This window comes from Gossypium arboreum, chromosome 7, assembly GCF_025698485.1.
Source record: "Gossypium arboreum isolate Shixiya-1 chromosome 7, ASM2569848v2, whole genome shotgun sequence".
Classification (NCBI taxonomy): Eukaryota; Viridiplantae; Streptophyta; class Magnoliopsida; order Malvales; family Malvaceae; genus Gossypium; species Gossypium arboreum.
Window position 1 is genome coordinate 38,836,173 of NC_069076.1, and position 12,519 is coordinate 38,848,691.

The following is a 12,519-nucleotide window of genomic DNA, read 5'->3' on the forward strand; positions in this document are numbered from 1 at the left end:
AGAGGGATGGTTAAATAGCTATAATAGGGATCAAACAAAGGTCAAAGGAAACTTGGTGATAGGAGGATGAAAATCGGCTAAGGCCAAGATTGAACCAATGTTATAGGAAAAGTTGACCCGAATCTTAAAATAGGCTCTTACGTTGATAAGAGAATCTTGACCCGTTAACCATAGAGAGTTAGGAACCAAAGATATATTTTGAATGCCACACCGGAGGTGATAAGTTCAGAATAAAACAAAGGAAAGATAGACGATACGAGACGAAATCTCGATAAGTCAAATCAGTCCTAAAGTGAATAAAGAGAATTGTCTCGATAAGACAATATATAATTAGCAAAGTTAAAAAAAAATGTCTCAACTTTACAAATGAAATTTAACAAATATTTATAGCCTAAAACATGGTCAACCGAATGGCCTCAAAAACTAGCTAAATGGTCATTTAATTCAACCATTAAATGAGCTGAAATTTCCAGAAAAATTCAGAAAAATTCTAGGATGCTTATTCGAGCCTTGAGAACATATTTGGACAGCTTCCATGGTGTCTTCATGCAGCTGGAATCATTTAAAATAAAGGTGAGCTGATCAGCCACCTAGAAAACCGAATGGTCACCTTGTAATTCAACTAGAAGAGTTGAAAATTTCTTAGAAGTTGCCAAGAAAGTTCCTTAAAGTTTCCTCATCAGCTAAAAAATTAATGAGCTGAAAAATCTTGTAATATTCGGCCAAAGAGGGTGCATGATATTAAATATATTGCTTTGACCAACTGGATAGGCTTGTGTAGCTTAATTGCTCCTTGAGGACGCCAATGGGCAATAGATATAGAAGCTAGATTTGAGCAGCTGAATGGTAATCAGCCATGTCCCTTATTATTCCCAAAAAGGCACCAAGAGAAACTTAAATAGCAGCTGGCATTTTAATTCAGCTTGGAACATTGAATATTCAGCCACCTTTTGGCCGAATGACCATTTGGGAACACCAACTAGTAGCCTTCAAGCATTAATCACGTTTCATGCTCCTAGGCCATCCATGGGAAGTGCACCTTGCATTAAATTCGGCTATTCATGCTAGGCAACTCCTTTAATGTTGTTCTTCACACCAACAGCTCTTTAATGTTGTTCCATGCACCAGCAACTCAATTATTGTGTCGTCCATGCCTTGTTCACTAATTAATTTGGCTGTGGCAAGAAGCACATTAAATTCGGCATGCTTGCTTCTTTAATGTCGAAAATAGCTGCACATTTAAACCAAAATTAATCAGCTTTGAACATATTAAATTGGCAGCAAATTATTTAAACCACATTCGGCTGGACAAGAAATAAATGTGTCCTAAACTAAGACAAGTTAAATGGCTGTACTAAAACAGATTAAAACATGTTCCAATTCAGACATATTAATTTCGTCTGGAACATATTAAAACCAATTATTAAGCTAAACATAATTATGAGCTAAGCAAATTAACTAATTTAACTAACACATTTAAACATAATTAAAATGTCTAGATTTTAATTTATTAAAAATAAACACAACCAAATTATTGAGCTGATTTAATCTAATTTAACTAAACTCAATTAATTTTATTCCAGCAACTAATAAAATGCTTAAATTAGCCCGAGCTGGGCTTGAGCTCTTTGAGCTAAGTTTGGGCCTAATTAATCTCATAGAAAGAACAAACGATGCTCATTGAGCTGGAAATGAGCTGATTTGAGCTCATTGAACTGAAATCAAACTTCATCTTGCACTTGGGCCCCTCGAGCTTAGGCCATGCTTGATGTTGCCGAGTTGATTTGTAACGTGACGCGGCTAGGCTCGCATCACTTTTTACTTAAATAAGCTCAATAATTAGCTATTATAAATTAACTATACTTTTAATTCAGTTCACATTAGGAATTAAATTATGTTTTAATTGTGTAATAACCGAATTAATGCTTGGAAAGTTTGTTCACATTTATGCCGAATTGAAAGTGTTCACATGGGATTTACTGAATTGATTTTAATTCATGTAGGTACATAGCTTGGGACACATGGAGCATGGATTAAATTATGTTGGTGTGCTGCCCATTTGTGTTCCCTATGTGTCTATTCGGCAATGGCTCTCCAAATATGTAACACCCCGAACCCGAGACCATCGCCGGTGTCGGACACGAGGGGTTAGCAAGCCAAGTTCACTTGTTTTGCCCATCCATTGGATATTTCCAGTCAGGCTGGAAAAACTGCATCACTGTCGCCTTAAAAATCATATCTCGAGTTTGAAAACTCGGAAACTGATTTCGTAAATTTTCCCTGAATTTAGACTCACATATCCATCCATGGATTTATTTCTAGAATTTTTGGTCGGGCCAATTGGTACAGTTTATTAGTTAAAGTCACCCATGTTACAGGGATCGACTGCTCTGAACTTCGCGCGGTATAACTTGAATATCTCTCTGTACAGGGCTTTAATGCTGGTGCCGTTTGTTTCTAATGAAACTAGACTCAAAATGGAATCTGTACATATAAGGTATGTCTCCTAATTCTTTTTGGATAATTTATAGTGAATTTTAAAGTTGCGACAGGGAACCCAGAAACCATTCTGGCCCTGTCTCACAATAGCTTTAATATCTCTTAACCTGTAACTCCTATGACCATTTCGTTTCTTCCATAAGAAAATAGACTCATCAAGGTTCATTTACATAGCTTATTCACTATTTAATTCCATTCCTATGAATTTTGGTGATTTTTCACATTCACGCCACTGCAGCTGGCAGCATCTGTTTTAAGGTAGGGCTTACCTATTTGGTAGTCTCCATGAATCAACTAGTCTTGCCATACATAGGTTCATATATGATCATTTTAACCATACCAATGGCTGATCATATGACCAACATTCCTAATTCCAAGCCATAGCCACATCATGACACCAAATATATATATACAAACCACAATTAGTCTAAGTTCATGCTTCCCTTTTCAAGCCATTTTCGCATGGCCGTACATACTTACATTACAACATATTCAACAAACATGAGGTAGTCCTATACATGCCATCTCAAGTTCAACCAAAATTTATACCAAAATGGAGGCTTGATAGTGTGGATGACTTGACTTCAACGATCCCAAATCCGATTGCTTGAGCGAAATCTAACAAAAAGCGAGAGCCAAAGAAACGGGTAAGCATTTTTATGCTTAGTAAGTCTCAAGGAATATAATCAACTCTAATTACAGCAATACATTCACATAGCCAAATGCATCATTTCATTTATACACATTCTTACTTCACACTTCATCATTATATAATTTCACAAAGTATCAATCAATTCAATAACTGAAATTCATTAGTCGATTGAGCGAATGTTGCTCAAACATGTCGACTTTCCAATGCACATATAACGTACCTTATCCTTTGGGCTTTTCGAGTGTACTGATTGAATTCATTACAGCAACCAACACTCACCTCCAGCCCAAGATTCTTCGGAATATAACCGGATATAATCACGTGCACAAATGCCTTCGGTCTTAGCCGGATAGAATAACTCCACGAATGCCTTCGGGTCTTAGCCCGGATATAGCCACTAGCACAATTGCCTTCGGGTCTTAACCCGGATATAATTTCCAGCATAATTGTCTTCGGGATTTAGCCCGGATATCATTCAATTTCCCATGAACACATACATCAATTATCATTGGACATACATAATTCATTTTCGTTACTAAGGCTCAAACGCAATTATAGTCACAAGCATATTCGCCTTCGGGACTTAGCCCGGGTATCATTCAATTTCTCATACACACATAAATCAATAATCATACACATCCATACTTCATCTCACATAATTCAAGTAAGGTCACTTCTTGAGGACTTACCTCGGATGTTGTCGAACGGCTTTTTCGGCTATTCGATCACCTTTTCCTTCCCCTTGTCCAATTGTGGCCCTCTTAGCTCTTGAGCTAATTCAAACAAATTCAATTTATTAAAACCTCATTGTGCTTGCTTATGGCCGAATATGACAAGGATTTTAAATGGTCATATGGCCACTCTTTAGCTTGAATACACAATGGTCATGCACATTTTATACTACATCAAGCAAATTCAATACAATTTATTTGAGCATCAAGGAAATGCTAAGGCCTTCAATAGGCTACCCAAGGCCGAATATTCATGTACATGTTGAGGTCAATTTTGCACTTAATACCTCACAAAAACAGCATGCAATTTACTAATTAATGCTTTGCACATTGTGGCCCAAAACTTATAATATAGCATCAAGCACTTATATGTGTGCTAGGCCGAATTGTGCTTGCAATTTCACAAGCATTCTTCCACATTTTCTTCTTTAAACCAATATATTCATCACTTAGTTCATAACCAAACATAATGTGCAATCATATATATGCATATATGAGCATGGCCGAATTTTCAAGGTGTCCATAGCCATCCAAAACACAAATTTTTAACTAACATGCAAAAAGCATGAATCATGCTCAAGAATGCATCATGGCCGAATATGACAATCATGCTCCTTTTCAACTTCAATCATAATAAAACAAAGAGAAAACTCATAGTCTTACTCAAGAGTAGACAATCCATCTTTGCATGCATCATCATCAAGCTTCACACTTAGCATGCAATGGCTTTATCACTATAACAACTTTGGCCAAATACCATTTCCATGGCATACCAAAGATTTGAGCCATGGCTAACATGCACATCAAGTTAGCAACCAAAACATGCATGAAACTCCCAACACAACCTCATACATACCTTAATCTTGATGCAAATTTAGCCAAATCACCTTCTAGATCTCTTCTAAACAAAGGAAATGAAGCAAAAATTCCTTCTTCCTCTTAGTATTTTCGGCCAAAAAGGGAGAGAGCAAGCAAGAACAAATTTTTTTTTTTTTTTTTTTTTTGTTTTTCTCTTCTTGGTTGCACGGCAATGGGGTATGCTACTCTCTCACACACATTTTTTTTTTCATTCTTTTCTTACCCATGCTTATTTGTTTACTATTTCTCCCTAATGCCCAACAAAACATGTTTCATGACATGTTTAACCCATATCTCTTTGTCATGGCGGCCATTACTTGTAAAAGGGGAATTTGACATGCAAGTCCATTATTTTGCATGCATGCTTTAATTAGTCATCACCCCTTTCCCTATCGTATTTTCAAAGTTCATTACTAAGTCCTTTCTAGTGGAATTCACCTTTATAACACTAAATCAATCATCAAAAAATGTCATACATGAATACACACATATTATAGGCATCGAAATAAATTTTAAATTATTGTTATGCCTCGGTTTTGTGGTCCCGAAACCACATTCCGGCTAGGGTCTATTTTGGGCTATCACAAAATAACCAAGGTTCAGTCGAATGTAGAGGTACATTAAAGGCTAGGTGCATGTACGGGTTTGTCCAATGAATGAGAAGATTCATGCATGGTTAGGTTCAATGCTTGGAGGAATTATGTTCATGTACATGGAAGATTAATTACATACATTGGATTATGAAGAATACATTCCCTTTGGATGGTACACATGCATATATGAAGGGTATTTATTGCAAGTTCATGTATGGCCAGATTGAAGCTCCCTTCCAAGTTCCATGCATGATCGAATTTATGTGGGAGAACTTTTGGAGTTTCTATGCACCTATTCTGCCAAGAGACACCTCTTGAAAGCTTCATGCATCCCATAGCCAAACCTAGACAAAATATTAAGCTTCCAAGTCTCCACATTCATCCAAGATGCTTTGCTTATACATGAAGCCATCCAATGGAGTTCCTATCAGTTGAATCTAGCCTTAGCAAATTAAACAACTTGTTCTAGATTATTCTAGGTTCTTCTTAGCTGAATTTGCTTAGCCTCTAAGTTAGTCAATTAGTCCATTCGGCTACTACATGTTAGTCTGTAAATAGTTTACTCATTTCTTTGTAAAAGGACTTTTTTGCGAAATTTATAGTTGAACCTTTCTTCTTGTGAGAATTTTCTTCTCTAAGTCTCGTTTAAGATTTTGTTGGCTTATCTACCTAGTAGTGGCGTCAACCTATTTCTTTTACGAAACTGAACTTATCATTAGCTTTTAGTGTGGCATTCAAAACACTTTATATCGAGGTTCCTATCTGCCTAGATAGTGGGTCAAGGTCCATTCTATTTCAACCATCCCATCTTAAGAACTAATAAGTCTCGGGTTGATATTTGTTAATATCGGTTCAACTTGTTCTTAGGTCCAATCTTTCCATATTTTCATCCATTCCCAAGTACTCCAATCAACCCTATTTCGATCCTTTTCAGAACTAAAACAACCTACCATGTAACGCCCCGTACCCGAGACCGTCGCCGGAGTCGAACACGAGGTGTTAATAGACTTAATTCATTACTTAAACAGCTTAAACAATTTATTTTTAAAATTTTCAGTCAAGCTAACAATCTGCATCATAGTCGGTTAAAAATTCATATCTCGAGTTACGAAACTTGAAATGCAATTCTGTAAATTTTCCCTGAAACTAGACTCATATATCTATTTATTAATGTTTTTATAGAATTTTTGGTCAAGCAAATTAGTACAGTTTATTAGTTAAAGTCTCCCCTGTTTCAGAGTTTGATTGCTCTGACCTCTGTGTATTACAAATCAAATATCTCCCTGTACAGAGTTTCAATGACTATAACGTTTGCTTCTAATAAAACTAGACTCAATAAGGAATCTGTAAATATAAATTATGACTTCTAATTATCTTTGAAAATTTTATGGTGAATTTCCAAAGTCAGAACAGGGGATCCAGAAATTGCTCTGGCCCTGTTTCACAAAAATTTAAACATCTCATAAAATATAACTCATATACCTGTTTTGTTCCATCCATATGAAAATAGACTCATAATTCTTCAATTCCATATATTATTCATCATCTAATTGTATCTCTACTATTTTTAGTGATTTTTTAAACGCACGTCACTACTGCTGTCTGAATCTATTTTATGGTAAATTTTACCTATTTCATGGTTTCCATGGATTAGCTAGCAATTTAGCATACATAACACCAAATATGATCATGATTAGCCATTACAATGGCTAATCATTACCAAGCATTTCCATACCACTCAATAACCATATCATAAGACCATATATACAAAATGATTATAATGCTATACATGACATACTCAAAATATACAAGCCATTATGCCAAGATGGTATACGGATAGTGTGAGTGTGCCTCCGACCGTTCTCGATTTTCGAGCTGGCTTGTCAACACTACAAGGAATGAAAAGGAGGGAGTAAGCATAAATGCTTAGTAAGTTCACATGCAAATAGCAAGTAACATAACTATATAAGCAAACATAAAACATCATTTGCATAATCATCACTGAGACATTCATATCACATTTTCATTTATCATCTTACCATATTGTTGTTATATCGAGTTTTCAACCCGAGGGTTAAGTACATACTTGTTCAAAGTATTCATTTCACAACACTTACCAATACGTCCCTTTCATCTCGAGTATTCCTCCATTTGAGTAGAATTTTACCCGTTTAACACATCGGAATATAATTCGGATACATGGAAAGTTTGCACATAAGTGCCACATATGTAGCCAAGCTACCATGTAACCCGCCCATAAGTGAACTCAGACTCAACTCAATGAGCTCGGGTGTTCGCATCCATAAGTGAACTCGGACTCAACTCAACGAGCTTGGATGCCTAGTTACATCTCTCGAACTCGGACTCAACTCAACGAGTTCGGATGCCCAAACATCCTAGTGACATGTCACTTGTATCCTAATCTATTCCTAAGGTTCAAACGGGCGTTTTCCTCGATCATACATCTTTTCTATCTTCCACGGAATATCGAAATTGATACTTCGGTGATAGTTCATACTCATCAAGTAATTCACATAATTACATATTATTCAACAATAACCACAAAGCATAATATTTCATGATAACAATCAGCATCATATCATATAAACAACATTAAATTGCTTAAAATGACAATTATGTTACTACATTTACACATGAACTTACCTCGTATGCGAAAATGGCTACTTTTACCATTTCGTCCACAACTTGGTATTTTCCCATTTTAGCCAATTTTAGTTTTCCTTGCTCTATCATTTAAAATATAGTCTAATTAGGACTCACATTATTCAAATTGACCCAAAATCATATTTTGACAAAATTACGCTTTTGCCCTAAACTTTCGTGATATTTACACTTTTTCCCCAAAGCTCGTAAATTAAACTTCAGCCTATTTTCTTATGTTTTATGACATGCGGATCATTTTTCCCTTCTATGGTAACATCAAATTCTCACTCTAACATGTACTTATGACTATTAGGTATTTTTACCTATTAAGCCCTTTTGCTCGTTTTCACTTAAAACCGAGTAGTACAAGTTGTCTAACATAATTTAAAACCTCATATTCTATCATAAAACATCAAAATACACAAATTTCACCTATGGGTATTTTTCCAAATATGAACCCTAGGTTGAACTATTGCTAGCATAAGCTTAATCGAGCTACCGGGACTCTAAAAACATAAAAATCATTAAAAACGAGGCTAGAACGGACTTACAATTGAGCTTGGAAGCTTGAAAAACCCTTGCCATGGTTTCTCCTTGCTATATTCGGCCATGGGGTTGAAGATGAGCAAAATTGGCTTTTAATTTTACACGAGAGTGTGATACGAGCTCGCCTCGACTTAAGTTGAGTTGTATGTAGATTGCCCGATCGTTTATGAGAAGGTGTTGATGAGGATGGAATGGAGAAGTGATTTCGGGTTTGAAAGAGACTTGGATGTCAAAGTTTAGGTTCGAGAATGGTGATTAAGTTTAGGTTTAAGAAAGAAAGAAGTTAGGATAGTTGGTAGGTTGTTTATGGTTCGAAAAAGAAACAAAATTCCATCTAATTGAAGTTAGGACAGCTTCATGTATAAGCAAAAACATTTGGAAGCTCAATGGGTTGTCTAGGTTCGGCCATGGGGTGCATGAAGCTTCCAAGAGGTGTCTCTTGGCCGAATAGGTGTGTAGAAACTCCAAAGGTCCTCCCACATACGTTTGACTATTCATGGAACTTGGAAGGAAGCTTGAATCTAGCCATACATGAACTTGCATTAATTGTTCTCCGTTCATGCATGTGTGCCTTCCAAAAGAGATGTATTCTTCATAATCCAATGCATGCAATTAATCCTCCATGTACATGAACATAATTCCTCCAAGCATTGAACCAAACCATGCATGAACCTTCTCATTCAATGAACAAACCCGTACATGAACCTAGCCATTAATGTACCTCCTGTGATATCCTGATTTTGGGCCTAGTCGAAATAGTGGTTTCGTGACCACAAAATCCAAGATATAAATAATTATTTTATGATTATTTTAAGGTCTATGATATGATTGCATGATTGTGTGAAAATTTCGTGAAGAAATTTTATGCATAAAGTGCTTAATTTGAAATTTGGGACTAAATTGAATAAATTGCAAAACTTGTGTTCTAGAAGTATTTTGCATAAAATTGAATTAGATTATTAATTAGAGGTCCTTAAAGAGTAATTTTACCAATTTCTAAGTCTATGGACAAAAATTGGACATGGATGGAATTTTGAAAAGTTTAGTAGTAAGGGCATTTTGGTCATTTAGGGTAAAATGAATTAAAATACAAAATTAAAAGCCAATTTTGCTCATCTTCAACCCCATGGCCGAATATAGCAAGGAGAAACCATGGCTAGGGTTTTCAAGCTTCCAACCTCGATTGTAAGTCCGTTCTAGCCTCGTTTTTAATGATTTTTACGTTTTGGAGTCCGGTAGCTCAATTTAGCTTATGCTAGCAATAATTTAACCTAGGGCTTATATTTGGAAAAATACCCATAGGTGAAATTTGTGTATTTTGGTGTTTTATGATAGAATATGAGGTTTTAAATTATGTTAGACAACTTGTGCTACTCGGTTTTAAGTGAAAACAAGCAAAAGGGCTTAATCGGTAAAAATACCTAATAGTCATAAGTACATGTTAGAGTTAGAATTTGATGTTGCCATAGAAGGGAAAAATGATCAGCATGTCATAAAACATAAGAAAATAGGCTGAATTTTAATTTACGAGCTTTGGGGAAAAAGTGTAAATATGCAAAAGTTTAGGGCAAAATTGTAATTTTTCAAAATATGATTTTGGGTCAATTTGAATAATGTGAGTCCTAATTAGACTATATTTTAAATGATAGAGCAAGGAAAACTGAAATTGGGCTAAAATGGGGAAAATACCAAGTTGTGGACGAAATGGTAAAATAGCCATTTTCAGCATACGAGGTAAGTTCATATGTAAATGTTGGTAACATAGTTATTATTTTAAATGTTTTAATGTTTTTTAAATGATATGATAATTATTATGAAATATTATACTTGTGATAATTGTTTGATAATATGTCAAATTATGTGATATACTTGGAAAATATGAAATACTACCGAGTATCGGTATCGGCATTCCGTAGAAGATGGTTGAGACACATGATTGGGAAAAGGTCCGTTGAACCTTAGGAATGGATTAGGATACAAGTGACATGTCTTTGGGATATTTGGGCATCCGAACTCGTTGAGTTGAGTCCGAGTTCACTTATGGATGCGAGCGTCCGAACTCGTTGAGTTGAGTCCGAGTTCGTGAGATGTAACTAGGCATCCGAACTCGTTGAGTTGAGTCCGAGTTCACTTATGGATGCGAACGCCCGAGCTCGTTGAGTTGAGTCCGAGTTCACTTATGGGCGGGTTACATGGTAGCTTGGCTACATATGTGGCACTTATGTGCAAACTTTCCATGTATCCGAATTATATTCGATGTGTTCAACGGGTAAAGTTCTACTCAAATGGAGGAATACTCAAGATGAAAGGGACGTATTGGTAAGTGTTGTGAAATGGATAATTTGAACAGGTATGTACTTAACCCTCGGGTTGAAAACTCGATATAACAACAATATGGTAAGATGATAAATGAAAAGGTGATATGAATGTCTTGGTGATGATTATGCAAATGATGTTTTATGTTTGCTTATATGGTTATGTTACTTGCTATTTGCATGTGAGCTTACTAAGCATTTATGCTTACTCCTCCTTTTCATTCCTTGTAGTGTTGACAAGCCAGCTCGAAATCGGAAGCGGTCGGAGGCACGCTCACACTATCCGTATACCATCTTGGCATAATGGCTTGTATATTTTGAGTATGGCATGTATAGCATTATAATCATATATGGTCTTATGATATGGTTATTGAGTGGTATGGAAATAGAAATGCTTGGTAATGATTAGCCATTGGAATGGCTAATCATGATCATATTTGGTATTATGTATGTCAAATTGCTAGCTAATCCATGGAAACCATGAAATAGGTAAAATTTACCATAAAATAGATTCAGACAGCAGCAGTGACGTGAGTTTGAAAAATCACTAAAATAGTAGAAATGGAATTAAATAATGAATAAGTTATGGAATCGAAGCTTGATGAGTCTATTTTCATATGGAATAAGCGAAACAGGTATATGAGCTATATTTTATGAGATGTTTAAATTTTTGTGAAACAGGGCCAGAGCGATTTCTGGATCCCCTATTCTGACTTTGGAAATTCACCATAAATTTTACAAAGATAATTAGAAATCACGCTTTATATGTACAGATTCCTTATTGAGTCTAGTTTTATTAGAGACAAACGGCATAGTCATTGAAGCTCTGTACAGGGAGATATCTGATTTGTAATACACAGAGGTCAGAGTAGTTGAACCCTGAAACAGGGGAGACATTAACTAATAAACTGTACTAATTGGCCCAACCAAAAAAATTCTAGAAAAAATTAGTAGATATATATATGAGTCTAGTTTCAGGAAAATTTACGGAATTGGATTTGAGTTTCAGTAACTCGAGATATGATTTTTAAAGCGATCGTGATGCAGTTAGCCACTTGTCTGGAAATTTTAAAATGAATTGTATGAAATTTGTTTAATTAATGAATTAAGTCCGTTAACACCTCGTGTTCGACTCGCAACAGTATCGGGTATGGGGTGTTACATTTAGTGGTATCGAGCAGGTTTAGTCGGTTCTCGGACTAACCTAGCATGTGTAAAAGTTTAGCTATACATGCCAGCGATGCGTGATAGTGTGATGTCTTCCGACGCGTATAAGTACCGTCTTATTTAGGCAGGTACTCTCCAACCGAAGCTGCGCCAACCATGTTCAATGTTAAGTAAAGGTATTTGAGTAAAATTATGATTATGATAAGTCTCGGTTCAGAAAAGTATGAATAAAGGTTTATGATACATATGTGATAATATGTGAGATGAAAGTTCATGTTGTGATAAATATTCATATTTGCTTAATGCTCATATGATGTAGTGTATGTGGCTTACTTGATAAGATGAACGGAATAAATAGAAAGTAGTAGAGGTATGAATAAAGGTCATAATATTATGATACGAATGAAAATGTCCTTGTCTTGATTGGATGTCGAATGTTGATGAATGTTAATGGTATATAATTTTTATGAGGTAAAGGATTATAATGAAATGAA